This window comes from Protopterus annectens, chromosome 2.part2, assembly GCF_019279795.1.
Source record: "Protopterus annectens isolate FY-2018-M chromosome 2.part2, PAN1.0, whole genome shotgun sequence".
Classification (NCBI taxonomy): domain Eukaryota; kingdom Metazoa; phylum Chordata; order Ceratodontiformes; family Protopteridae; genus Protopterus; species Protopterus annectens.
This window is the reverse complement of record NC_056730.1, coordinates 542,335,072-542,349,775: the sequence shown is the minus strand read 5'-3', so window position 1 is coordinate 542,349,775 and position 14,704 is coordinate 542,335,072.

Sequence of the window (14,704 nt, the reverse complement as noted above, 5' to 3'; positions counted from 1 at the left end):
TTATAGGTTCATAGGTAAGCACTAGGCTATCTGCCCATGGGCATTTATAAGCCTAGCCACAGAGTGATGGCTTTCGCCTCCCCATTAGATTAATAACCTGGGCCTCTTTCAACAGGGCTCCTGAAGTGATCCCAGGGTAGAACTTGTGATTACCCGTCCACTCATCAAGATTTCTCTTGAAGAGGGTCAGAGAGGAGCTCTGTCGAATATGGATTGGGATTCTATTCCAGAGTGAGGGGAGTCGCTGGGACAGGAATCTATCCCTCCAGCATGTCCTGTTTATTGTTGTACATAGGTTCAAGTCACTAGAATGAGTAGTTCTGAGGGATCTCATTTTTTTGAGGTGAAGCATGTCCATTAGTTTAGGGTTTGACATGGCCCTATAGGTCAGGCACAGGTCACCTCTGAGCAGACGGTAAGTGACTGAGAAGAGCTGGAGCTTTTTTAGTCGTGCTTCATAGGGTAATTGTTTAAGGCCCTTAATCCTCTTTGTGAGGTACTTCTGTGGTCTTTCTAGTTGTTGCAGGTGTCTAGTGAGGCACATCCCAAATGGGGCATTGTACTCTATTATGGACCTAATGAGTGAGGAGTAAAGGGGCACAATCAACTCCTTGGATCTGGATGAGAAACCCTTTGTGATCAGGTGTGCCACATAGAAGGATTTCCTGACCGTTTTGGCTATGTGGTTATCAAAGGAGAGCATGCTATCTACTTGGATACCCAGGTCCCTAATTACTTCTTCTGTACTTAGTGGATTCATCTATGTGGTAGTTTGTAGGTACTTTGTTTTTCCCAAATGGGATTGCTATGCATTTTTTGGCATTTAGCTTGAGGCCGTGACTTTGACACAAGATGTTTGTCTCTGTGAGACCCTTTTGCAGGATGTATGTATCAGCTGGAGAGTCAATTATTGCACCCAATTTACAGTCATCTGCGAACTTGGTTAGCCACAGTCCCTCCACTTTTGCCTGTACTTCAGAGAAATATATACTGAACAGGAGGGGTCCCAGGACTGAGCCCTGTGGGACTCTGCTTGTGACTGGTTTAGAGTCAGACATGGCGCCTGCCACTCTTACCTTGTGGGTTGTGTCTGAGAGCTAACTGGCAACCCATCTCGTGACATGGGGTTGATATTTAAGCTGGTGAGTTTGTCAATGATTCCTGAGTGTGGGATGGTGTTGAATGCCTTAGTGAGGTCCAGGTATGCTGTGTGGACCACCTTCCCTTCATCTATGGCCTTGGTGACTGTTTCGAAGAAGTTGACCAAGTTCAGGAGGCAAGATCTGCCTTTAACAAAGCCGAACTGGGTGGGCTCCAGTATCTGGAGGTTCCCAATGTCACTGTTAATGAGCTCCATGATAATGCGTTCCATGGTTTTGCAGACCAAGCTAGTCAAGCTTATAGGGTGATAGTTCCCAGGGTCAGTTGTGGCACCACCTTTGTGGAGTGGTACAACTGTTGCTGTACGCCATTCTTTGGATACATAGCCTGTAGAGAGGCTGAGTTTGAATAGTGATTTGAGATGGGGGTTAGTTCATTTTGAAGCTCATGTAAGACACAACCTGGGATAGCATCTAGTCCCATTGATGCTGTGTTTTTGGCCTTTGCAAGGGCTGTTTTTACTTGTGTGCCTGAGATATCTGGAGCTCCACATTCTTTTGGGATGGGTGCTAGCCCCTTTGGTGGAGGGGGGGGGGGTGAAGTTTGCACTGAACTTGTCAGCCAGGATGTTGGCAATGTCAGTTGGTTCAGTGTATTTATGGCCATTATGCACTAGCTCTTAGCATATCTGAGAGTTTGCCCCTAGACTCTTGACATAGTTAAAGAAGGCCTTGTGGTTATCCTTATAGTCATTGGTTATTTTTCTTTTGAAGTTGGCCTTAGATGATTTAATGATGGAGAGCAGTTTTTTACTGATGTTAATCAAAGTTGCCTTCTTATTTTGGGATTTTGTTCTATCTTGCAGAAGTTTCCTCCTTCTGTTGTAAAGTTTATTTATGGCCGGGATCCACTGCACTGGCTTCCTCTTTTCTGAGGAGTTGGTCTTGGTTTTACTTGGGATGGCTCGGTCCATGCATTCTTGAAGGTGTTCATAGAATGCACTTGTAAAGGATTCTACTGATGGGTCATCATTTTCCATTTGATTGGGAGCTTTGAAACTTCCCACCTTGGTCTTGAGGAGTGTGAAGTTGGCTTTAGAGAAGTTTTTTACCTTGATTTCCTTGACTGGGGGGGGGGGTCGGGATGTGGATGTCCAGTGTGATTAGTTTGTGATCTGATCTTACCAATGACGGGTTTACCTCAGGTGTGGAGCATAGGTTCCCCATGTTGGTGATGACCAGGTCCAGTATGTTGTCGCCTCTTGTGGGAGTGGTGACCAGCTGTTCAAGGGCGTTTGAGTTTATAAACTCAAGGAAGCATTGAGCTAGGGTGCTTGAGCTTGAGTAGTTTTCCCAGTCAATGTTTGGATAGTTGAAGTCACCCAGTAGCATGGTGTTGGGTAGAATCTTCATACTTTCTAATGTTCTCAGGAATGATGCGTGAGGGTCCTGAGACAAGGTAGGAGATCTGTAGCAAGCTATAAATTGAACAGTCAATTTACCCGCTGTCAATTGCACTTGGATGGTTTCAGATTCCGCGTGCTGTGCTACTAACCTGGAGGTGTGGGTGTTTTTGATGAATATGGACACACCCCCTCCTTTTGTGTTCCGGTCCTGGTTTTGGGACCTAAAGGTATGGTAGAAGTTATAGCCTGGTAGTGCTGGGGTGCTCTCTGGAGCCTTGAACCAGGTTTCTGTCACTGCACATACGTCAATTTCTTCCATACTAAGGAGAGCCTTGAGTGCGTGCATTTTGAGGTTTAGACTTCTGGCGTTGAGCAGCATAACCCTCAGTTTTTGTTTATTATTGTTGTTTATGGAGGCAGGTTTGTCTTTTGAGCCTTGCCTAAAAAAGGCAGTATTGGGGTGGCAAGAGTCTTGGCCAGTATTCAAAAGCCCAGGGGCGACAGGTGCAAGCCGTCTCTGGTGAAGCAACGTGGCTTGTCAAGCATGACGTCCCAGGCTGACAAGTACTGGATCCCCTTTGAATGACACCAGTAGTTTAACCAATTGTTGAAACTGATAATTTTTTCTTCGTATGCTGGCATCATTTTGGGTAAGGGCAGGATGCTACTCAGAGTCAGAGTCATACCAGCCTGGGCTACATGGTCAGAGAGCTCCTCCATGTCTCTTTTCATGTAGTCCAGGGAGGTACGTCTCAGATCATTTATGCCAACATGTATAATGACAGAGTCATATTTGTACTTGTTGTGGAGTGATGTGAGTGCATGTGTTATGTGATGGATTCTGGCACCCGACAGGCAGCTTACGGTAACCTTCTCCTTGTTCAGTCTAGTGAGTGGGACGTCTGTGTGCTTGATGATAGAATTACCGATTACTAGTGTGTTAGGCATGTTATTTAGCCTTAGGGGCTGTTTTTGCTTGGCACACTGATGTTGTGATGTATGTGTTACCTGGTTTCTGTTGTGGGGTGGGGGTTGCTTGGGTGTATGCTTAGGAGGTCTCTGTTGTTTAGGCAGGTTCTTATTTAGAGCCTCCGAGTATGTTTTTGCGTGTTTCTGAGAGTTGTTTTCTGGTGCAGGTATGGCTGGTCTATGTGAGTCTGGTAATGTGGTGCTAGTGTTGCCCTTCTCCTTGAGACTGGTTGATCCAGTTGTGGATTGAGAGAGCTTAGCCTCCAGTTTGGCTGCGTAGCTGCATCTCTCACATATGTTTGTGTTGGTTGGGAGGAGGAGGGGGTTGTCTGTGTAAATGAGGCAATTGTAACATTGCCTCAGGATGCCCAGATTCACCAGCTGGACCAGAGAGCACACCTGAAGCTGTCCCTTGAACACGCCTGAATAGATGGTTGGGACTGTATTGCTGATTGGATGAGTAAAGAGTCTTATACTTCCTGAGTATAGGGCTGAAGTGCAAGCTGTAAGCTAGTGCTAGTTTTAGTGAGTTTTAGTAAGTGCCGGTCTTAAATTGCCTTATTTCTAGTGCTGGGGTGAAGTGTTTCAAGTTTCAAGGGAAAAACTGAAGTGCAGACTTCGTGGAGCCTGGAATAGTTTAATTGCAGCTAAACAGCGCTGCGTGGTGTGCAAAACCGCGCTCAGCGGTTTTTATACCAGGGAGATCCAAAAGGATAGAAATTAGCCCAAAATGGTCAATGAGCTACAAGTTGCTGGGCTGGGACCACTCCTAGAGGGACATTTATTGTCATTTAAATATTTGACAAACTCGTGCAAATAAGCCGTGTCGTACCTCTACACCATCCAGCAGTCATCCAAATACCTATGCCAGATGTCAGTCTCATCCACTAACACATTATGAGTGACATCATATATAAGTTGTTCCTCCAAGTACCCCATAAAAAGATCTGCATAGGTGGGTGCAAAAGATACACCCATTGTTGTCCCTTTAACCTGCAAATAACATTCACCATTAAAATAAAAAAAAAACATTCTTTGTTAGAATCTGTTCAGTAAGACATAGAAAAAAAAGTATTAAAGCCAGGAGTATTTAATGAGACCCTATTTAACCAATAATCCAAGGCCATCATGTCTGCCCAGTGTGGTAAGTTACTATAAAGGTCCTGCACATCTAATGTGCACATAATCCATCCTGGCTCAAGTTGCATCTCAGATATAATTTTCAAAAATTCGCTAGTATCTTGAATCCTGGCTCTAACAATCCATAATAATGGTTTCAAATATTTAGTGAGAAAGGCAGACAAGGGTTCAGTAAGACACCCATTGCCAGAAACAATGGGTCTACATGGCGGTCTAGAGGGATCCTTATGTATCTTTGGCAGTAGGTATAAATATTGAGGTTGGGGATCAGGCACCGTGAAATGAAATACTTCAGTTTGACTAACAATACCCTCATTCAATGCCAACTGAAGGAAGGTGTCTATTTATTTTTCAAATTTGTATATGGGATCTATAGACATTTTCATATAGAATCTCTCAGACACCTGTCTAACAGCCTCATCCAAATACATGGACCAATCCATAACAACAATGGCCCCTCCCTTGGCAGCAGAAATAATAACCAAATTAGTGTTATTTTGAAGACAAGTTAATATTTGAAACTCTGACAGTGTTAAAGTACTCCTAGAAACAGGCATACCTGTTCCCATAAAATGTAGATCTTTAAGAACACACTGCTAGAAAGCCGCCACTTGCCTATTCAAAGGGGGCATAAATGTGGACTTATGAAATTGAAATTCATCAGCTAACTCAGAAGAAGAATCATCACCAAACTATAAACTTATATTCAGCAAATGGCACAATGAAAGCCATCATTAACAATCAAATCTTCTGACACAAAAAAAACAGGTACAAAATGTAGTCCCTTGTTCAATAATTGTATTTCCTCATCAGACAATACAACAGATGAGATGTTATGAATATTACAACATTCATCTACTGTGGTATAAACAGTTTTAACAGTGTGTCTAAGATGTCTGCTTGGTTTATGTTTTCTACCACCCCTTCATCTCCTAATCCTAAAGGGTTTCCCAAACTACGTTTTTTGGGGGGCTGCTGATTCCTGCCTGTGTTCACAGAGAAAGAGACTGCATTTTATGCTGGGATCTCATTATTATACACAAATCTCAGTAGACAAAGTGTAACATTTCAGAGCTGAAGATAGCCGTAAGTACTACACTTTACTAAATGCAATGCTGCTTATACATGATGAAAAACAGCATTATGCAACATTCAAAAACTTGCTATATTTTTCAGTCTCTTTAGTATTTTTTCTTATACTTGGTACCTCAGCAAAACTTGGTTATTTTGAATACTGCTTCTTATCACTGCACTATACATCTTAAGTCTATTATAGTATTTAGTCACTGCTTTATTGTTAACTTAGATGTTCTATTCTAGGTTTACTGACACTTAAGCGGGTACATATTTAATTGCAGCAGTTCATATTCAACATACCCTGCAGTTCAACATTGGTATTGCATCTGTTTCTATCACCTTACGTGTTTTTATAGAAACACACTTACAGCCTAGGTCTACTGACACTTGAGCAGATACACATTTGATTGCAACAATTCATTAGCAGCAAGCATATTCACGTCTTAATTTTTCAGGTCACTGATTGCTAATTGTTTTGGTAGATAATGCATACAATTTTCCACATACAATAGTGTTAGTAATATATATACTGGATTCTCATATGTCACCAGGTGTGTTGATTGAGCATATCACATTGTTTTTATTGTTGTACTCATTATATTAATGTGTGTTCAGGCAGTAATCACACTGCCTGTTTCAGATGTTTGCCATATGCCTCGCCTATTGTTCACAATATTGACATATCACTTTCTCCTCATTTTAACAATGGCACATTGTTGCTGCTCATATAAATCATTGAATGCAGACAGTACAATTGAATCCAGGCAGCACAATCTGATGATTCAAACATTCATACATTCTTAAAAAGCTAATGACCCATGAGGGTGTGTCTAAGCATATGAAATTGTTCAGAAAAAAATACTGATGTTCTTTTTACAAATAGAATAAACAGGGCATAGGTAACTCTAATAATCATGAATGTGTGGCATCCCCTGAGCAAATTGTCATCATAGGATACAGTATGAAATAAACCACACAACACTGATACTGAACAAGTGTTTAATAAAACAGAGCTTTCAGGTCAAGCAAACCCTTCATCAGTGTGTAAAATACTAACACATACTAACCATATTTATACTCTCAAAAATCACACAGCCATTAATTATTCAATTAAACAATTAAATCCTAGTTAAGAACAATTTCAAGCACATTTGTTTATATCTTAATACAGGTTTTAAAGAAACAGTCTGATTTAAACCCGGTGGTATATCTGCACAAATACATATTTTCCACTGATATTCCTTCATCTCAGGCTTATTATTTAAATCTCCCCCTCATATATCCTTATATACTCTGTCGCACTAAAAGAGAATTGATTTACATTCCCATATCTATTAATATGCTTAGCCAGGGAATTAGTGTCAATCTTTCTTATTATTTTTGAGTGGTGCTCAGTTATTCTTTCCTTCATTTTTCTGGCTGATTTGCCAACATAAAATGCCTGACATCTATTACAGGTAGCCAGGTATATTATATTCATTGTAATACATGTTGCTGAACCAGAAAATATATAGTTCTTCCTCGTTGTTGGATGTTGAAAAATATTATTTTTATTAATAACATCACAACAGCTACAGTTGTAACAAGGAAGAGTACCTGATTTAACTGATGTTACACCACCATTCTTGATACACATGTCTTTAGAACACAACTTCTGTTTTAAGTTCTGGCAATTTCTATATGAGAAACTAGGTTTCATGCCTACTATGGGACATAACTTTGGTAAAGATTCTAATATACACCAGTTGTTATTAATGATCCTTCTTACCTCAGAAGTAGCTCTATTGTATGTTGCAACAAACCGAGAGAAATAAGGTTTTGTATTGTCTTCCCTGTAGCCCAGAACATACTCAGTTTCCATATCCAGGGACTGATTATTATATCCCCTCTCTATAAATCCATCCATCATTTCCTATAGAGGTATTAAGTCTATAGGAATTGGTGTTATTGATCAACATGTAATAATCACAGGTCTCATAACTGTCTTTAATCCCTATTGTAACACCGCCACCTGTTTTTGTTCATAAAACATTTATACTCTGATCATTTCTACCAACATGAATAAAAACAGATCCATACTGCCTTACATTAAGGCCTTTCCAGGCTTGACTCACATCTTCTATTTTTGCTACTGGCAAGCAAAACACTATTCAATGTTCATTATCTTCTATGCAAATGTAAGTATCAGTTACTCTAATAACTGAATCTCCAATTAGAAGAATATATTTTCTGACCAGATCTGAAAAATTGTCAGCTTCTAATACTGTAATATCTGCTCAATCAATTGTTACAAAGGATAGATCTTCATCACCATAAGTCTTATTAATCCCACTGTTTTCACTGCATATTAAATTTGCAAGCAGGCAATTCTCATCCTGCTGGCATTGTACATCCACAGCTTGAGCCATGTAGTCAGTATCTGTCTTTTTCTTTTTTGTTATGGTAATGTTCTTCAAGCCTTCCACATTCAGTTTAGCTTTCTTTCTATTCACCTGCCACCTGCCCCCTTGCCTCTTTTTTTCTACCTTCTCTTTTGGACAAATGATGCCTTTTTCTGTAGGCTGAAGGTTTTCTAATAAAAAAATGTTATCATTTCCTATAATATGTGTGTTTAACACTCTGAATCCTCAGATTGCTAGATTGCTAAATACTTGCATCCAGAATTCCACAGCTGTCGGGGGCACCATCTTGTTTTATAGGAGTTGAATGATCTTTACAGACATTAGACACATCATTTCCTAAATGTATTCTATTTGTAATTTGCCTAACATTATTTATCTCATTAGTCCAGCCATTAATGTGTGTAACAACAGTTCTCCAAGCTGTACCGATTGTACAAGTGCAATCATCCTCAGCAAGGCCAGATTTATTCTAATAATGGTAAGCAAGTCATTTAACGTTTGACATGAGGGGCACGATCACCAGTGTTATCAGGTGTTAACTTTAAAGATGGATACCATTTATTACACTGCGCTTTAGCAAATTATTAACGGCATACTTATTTAAGGAATCCATTTTCAGCTTTAAATGAATAACAATTTATAAAAGAAAGGAATAATCAAAATCAGTAAGCACAGAATTCAAAGAAAACTTAAATCAACTTCTATGAGGAAAATCACACAAGCAATATACAACTAAAGTAAGTAGAGTAAAGTTGTTATGAGTGTACAAGTTGTGAAAGTCAGACAAAAGCTGTAATTACTTTATGTCACGTGCAGTAGCTTCTCCTCACTATTGCTCGCAGTTGCACTTCTTTTTAACAGTTAAGATCAATAAATCACAAACCAGTCCTACAAACAGTGAAAAACAGTGGCAACAAATAAAATATAAATTCAAATGAAACTTCTTACAAGTTAACTCCACAGTAAATCAAACCAAGATAGGATTGTTTCGATAAGCTTTGCATTGTCCTCTGTGCATTGCTTGGATGAAAATAAGTATGCACTTCATTTTACAAATCACCCCACATACTTATTTGGAAGAAATAGCCGCAGCCATGTATTTATTATGCCAATCAAATTAGGTATCAAGTGTCAGATTGTAAATCAGTGCTAATGAAGAATGTTCAGATGTGGGCAAAGCACAGATCTTGGAAGAAAGTCAAATCCAATGAACAACGCCATAATATACCACCATAGTCCCTGTAAATGGTCAAACAACACCAAAGGTTGAAGGGATCTACAACCAAACACAGACAGTCTCCTGTCACCTTTCATCCAGATACCAGTGGCTGAAGGGGGATCTGCTACTTGTGAGACAGCAAGATGTGGCTCCCAGCCTGTTGCCTACACCATAGGGTGACCCACCCAGAGAAGGGCCAAGCTGTCCAAGCCTGCATTTCTCCCCAGGCCAATCACACTCCTTTGCAATTTTAGTTTTCCAAGTCTGCCCTTCCACCACAGGAAGATGGCTTGTCCTACATGTCATCTTTTCCCCAACCACATCTACCAACTTTGCCATTTCATTTTTAAGGTTTTCTATAAATAACTTTGTTCCTGAATGTGACAAGTGAGCTCAGTCACTACTCAAGCTCCTAGTTCTCTTGCCTATTATCTAATGAATCTGTTGCTCAACTTCCTAGCCCTTTTCACTGCTCTAATATTATTTGCAACTTGCTGAACTGGTCTTGGAAATATATTTGATTACACATGCTTAATATAGCCAAATCTGTCTGATCTGCCTGGACCACTGACAAATTTTATTTTGTGAGGAACAACAATAGGCTGCTTGTCACATCCTTCCCCCTATATGTAATACAATTAAACTTGGTTCAGGTAATGACTCAGAATATTCTGTTAACACTGCCAGCAGGTGCCACCCACTGCATTCATCTCCTTCCCAGCCAACGGACTCATGTTTCTTTCTCTTTGAAACTCAGGTTCCACCTACATTCACCCAATTCTCTGGACACATGGTACATGAAAGAATGCCTCAGAATCCACAGCTCTGTCATTTGCTTTATGATTCTTGCAAAATAGAATGCTGATTAGTCTTCATGATATGACATATCATCTGTAAGCTTGCGATCTCTGACCTAAGCTCAATACCTCAATTTCAGATGTCTCTTTGCATGGCCATGTGATGCAGCTCGTATTCCGAAGGAATGAGCTGTTAACTTGCTAATGTCAAGACCCAGTCTTGCTATGGCTTACTTCAGGACTGACCTGAATTGATAACTAGATAAGGGAGCACAATCTCTGGCAAAAAACAGTGTGTCACTACTCAGGCACATCACCTGGTATTTCTTAAACTACGTAACTGTGTCCCAGCCTCTATCCTTTAGATGCTCAAGTTTATACCATATTCCTTTCCCTAGCTGGTCCATTTTACTCTTCATCACATGAACTTCTACCCTGTCAGCTTCTAGTCTAATATCACTGAACTCTAGAACCCATGGAGAGTTGTTACTCTTATTGCACTGCACAATCTCAGATATCCCGAATGAGCCACAAAATACTATTAAGTGTGCTGTCTGAAACAGCCACAGTTCATACTCCAAAATATATACCTCTCTCCAAACTCCCCAAAGCCATGAAAAAATTGCTCAGCTTGATGGACTGATGCACATCTGCTCTCCTGACCTCTGTTCTTACCAAACATTGGGGCATCTTCCTAATTGCAAATGCATGCATGGTGCCTGCCACTCTCACACCCTTTGGTACCAACTAATTAGTGCCATGTGTTCACCAGGACTACACCTAGACATACTCAACTTTATAAACTAAAAATGTAACGTAATAGCTGTGGTATAGATGCAGCCATTTTACTCACCACCCTGCATCAGCCCTTGTTTCCATAAAATGGACAACATTTCAAAGTGGAAAGGGATGAAGACGAAACAGGGGGGAAGCTCAAGAAATAAGGAGAGACTGGGATTTTGGATGCAGGCCCTTAAGGAGAATAACAATAATCGAATATTATATCCATAAAGTAGAAGAAAGTATTCTAAGAACTAAGCCAAAATGGGATTGGCGAAAGGAGATTCTGCCGATAAGGATGAATGCAATTAGGGATATAGAAAACAGGCAAGAGGGGGCTGGAATTTATTGGAGAAAACTGGCAAAGGAACCAAGGTATTGGGAACAAATAACTAGAGAGGCAAAGATGACAAAATAGGAAGACTCACAAAACCAACTCTTCCTGCGCGTGGGTAATGCACGGCCCCCAATGGTAGCAATACACCAAAAAAAACAAGATTGGAGCCAGCAAATAGTGATCAAAAAAACTGTATTGTAGTTAAAGCATCACAGCAGACACAAACACATACCGGTTTCGGCTGGTAAATTACACAGCCTTCATCAGTGCATCAAAACTCAAAGTATTTACTGCCTATTAAATATGCAAGCATACAATCTCATTGGTGGAAAATTTATAAATATTCATTAAGTCCTGGAGGGAAAAGCCCACCCAGCTTAATGATCCACTTTTTTTCTTTACTGTTTAAAATCTCATGCCAACCAATTTTATTCCTACGATCACCCTGAATCACATCAATAATTGTAAATAAAAATATTGCTGATGGGTGTGACAACTGATGTTTATACAATGCATTAGTAAGCTTTCTCTGTTTAATATTACTATAATGTTCTGAGATACGTAACCTGAGACACCTTGAGGTTTGTCCAATATAAAATGCACCACATTTGCATGTGGCCATATAAATGGCCCAATCACTGCTGCAGTTGCAAAAAATATTTATATCAAAGACCTTTGAGCAATTGCGGCTGGAGAATTCCTTAGTAGTACATATATATTTGCAATTTACACAATGACCACAAGGGAAACAACCATACAGACTGTGTCCAGAAATAGTAGTTTGTATTTTGTCCCTGCCCCTCCTGTCTCCAGTTTTATAATGGTTGAAATAAGATTTCAAATTTTTACCATTCCTGTATGAACACATACATTTGTCAGGGATAATCCTAGCAACTTCTGGATCACTCTGCAAAATATTCCAGTGTCGCTGTACAATATTAACAAAACCAATGGTGTTTCTTCCATAAGTCGTTGTAAGTCTAAGTGGTTTTGGTGATGTGTTGGCCTTATCCTTGTCCTTATATACAAGCAATTGACTATGTTCCATGCCTTGAACCTGACTCCTGGCATTTGCTACAACGCCTTCCTTATAACCTCTTTGTTTGAACCTATGTATGAGGTCCTCCGAATTTTTATGATATGTTGAGTGTTGTGAGCATATCCGTTTGGTTCTGATAAATAGGAAGACGCCAATAATTTATTTGGACTACAGGTTAGAGTTTGCCTTCCTATCAGAGATTGATATCAGAGTACAGGTAAAGAGAAAGAAATAGGGGGGGGGGGGGGTCTTAAATGAAAGTCCAGCACTGGAAGAGTTTTTGGTAGAATATAGAACATTAGCTGCCATTAAAAAAGGAATAATTAATAAAACATAAATTATTGCATGAAAACTATAAAAATCAATCAGATGAGGTTAGAAGGTATTGAGAAGAAAGACTAGATAAGCAATTCACAAAGAATAATGAGAGGATATATGCATGTCTCCCAAATATGCAACAAAATCTAGAAGATTTAGGAATTTTGCCTGGAAATGTCTGCATAGATATTCTATACCCCAAGTAGACTCGAGAGATTTTTTCCTCAGGCAGACAGGACATGTTAGAGGTGCGAAGGGGAAGAAAGAGGTAATTGGGAACATATTTTCTGGGATTGTGGTGAATTGGTGGACTTTAAGGATTCCCTGTAGGATGCACTGTCAGAGATGCTGGGTGGACAGATTGGCCTGAAGAGGGAAATGACTTTTCTGAGCTATGATACAGAATTGGAATTGCCTAGGCATAGTAAGGCCTTGCAGTATCTAATAATGGTGGCTACCAAAAAAGTGATTGCTAGAAAATGGAAATCAAAATCTAAACCAACTATACTAGAAGTAGTGAATATAGTAACAGTGATAAAACAATTGGAATTGAGATCTTTAGAAAAGGGTAGGAGCAAACTATATAGGTAAAATGGGAATTGTAGGAACAATACATACAAGAAAGGAATGAGGTTTAAAAGGCAGCAGGACTTAAATGAGCAGTGTAATGTTTGACTGTAAAAGACTGGCAGTGTGTCAGTATGGTTTGTGATGTAAAATGTTTGCCACTAGGATTGTGTCGGTGTGGTTTGTTTTAATTTGTATAAATGTAGTATTGCTAATGTAGTAAGTGATTACTTAATAAAGATGTTTCTTGTTTAAAAAAAAGCAGGAATTAAATAATTTATGTAATCTTGCTTAGGTTATATGATATATAGCAATATATGTGAAGTAAAATGTTTGTTATATTAATTATAGTGTGATTACTTTTATATGAATGTAAATTTGCCTATGTCACAAGTGATAATTTAATAAAGGTGTTTTGAAAAAAACAATGAAAGCAGTCCTGAACTAAAAAAATCATATCCATTGCCTTATATTCATTTTTCATCATGTCCCAAAGGTGTTACGGAATCCTGTAAGGTTTTTGGTCTGCTGCTGGCAACAATTGCCTGAAGCTATCTCATTGAAAATGAGAAAGTGAGTCTGCAATAGCATTCTCCCTCATAGAATATGTTGTGCTCTAAATGTTATGTTATGTTGTGTTGCTTGCATTTCTGTCGAAATGGCCTTATTTTTGTGCTTTTAAAGCATTTGTTTGACTGCAACAATTATATTACCCTCCATGTAAATGCAGTTTCCTCTACTCGTGTATTATACTTTTACCTCTACATATATGTACAGTTTCCTCTATTTATGTATTTTACATGTTAATGCCATGTAGATGTAAAATTTTGGTTTTAAGGTCCAATCCAGACTAAGCCTGCCATTGGTCATTTTGATCAGTGTTCTACCCCAGTAAACAAGTTATAAACAAAATACAATAAATACATAAAAGGCTGAAACTTCTTTATTTTCCCTGTGTTGCTAGTCCCCCTCTCCACATGCTTACATGGCTAGCTGACTGCTGTCATATTGTGCCCCATAACATACTGTGGTTTCCCTGCAATGCTCACCCTGATGTGTACTGCCACAGCTAAATAGATGCCAGACTGTACTCATTACGATTCCTTAAATCAAAACTCTGCAGACCATTTCCTGTTTAAATACCTCCCAAAAACTGATGCCATTTGTTGTATCTGTAAATTGTTATATCAGTAATTCTGCATGACAAATAGCATAGTAATCCATGTTATCTTGTTCTAAATGTAACATTATCTATGTGCTATTAATAAAGGATCTACTTTACTTTCCCTGTGAAACGTAACTCTTCTTAGCTGCTGCAGAACATTGAACCACCAACTGTACTGGAAAGAGAAGTGACACTCCCCTTCTCACTACTCCATTTTGCTCCTTGAACATCCTTATTATGAACCCCTCAGGCTTAATTCAGTTAAGGGGCTTCATTGTGAAACCCTGTGTAAATAATGCTGGAGTATTGGGATAACAGTATTCAATTTAACCTTCAAGGTACTGCAGCAAACCCTAAGTTAGACTTGTTGCTACTCTTTCAGTGTATT